We start from the raw sequence: 558 nt of genomic DNA, 5'->3' as shown, positions 1-558 counted from the left end.
CTTAGGTTATAAACATAATTTAGTTGTCCTATACCTATAACTATTATAAAGAAAATTTCTCTAATCACACAAGGAATAATAAGCAAGTTGTATGATGGAATTTTGTCAGAATTATCGATGCTAAAAAAATGCCATGATTATTTATTTTCAATAGAAGATTGTTTATTTGACTAAGCTAAAAAGCATGGGATATCAAATTATCAATATCATTGTCCGGTTGTTCACAAAGATAAACTATATATTTAATTATCATTCCAACTTTGTTGGATAACAACATTTACTAACAGATAATAAATAAGAATAATTTTCCATCTATTGGGAACTTGTGAAGTTTACTTTCCATCAATTTAATAATTTATTTTGCTTATGGTCCCAGCAGTCTCTCTCATGTTTGTTTATGAACCATATTTTTTCCAACAAGATTATTGGAGTTCCCACTTCCAACTCATTCATTTTCAACTCTTCCACCAGTTTCTTGGAGTTATTCACAAGAAAATTAATGAATTGAATTTTATTGAATAACAAATAATTATTTTTCATGTATATAAACTTCAACTA

The sequence above is a fragment of the Arachis ipaensis genome, chromosome B02, assembly GCF_000816755.2.
Source record: "Arachis ipaensis cultivar K30076 chromosome B02, Araip1.1, whole genome shotgun sequence".
Classification (NCBI taxonomy): Eukaryota; Viridiplantae; Streptophyta; class Magnoliopsida; order Fabales; family Fabaceae; genus Arachis; species Arachis ipaensis.
This window is presented reverse-complemented; position numbering follows the sequence as displayed.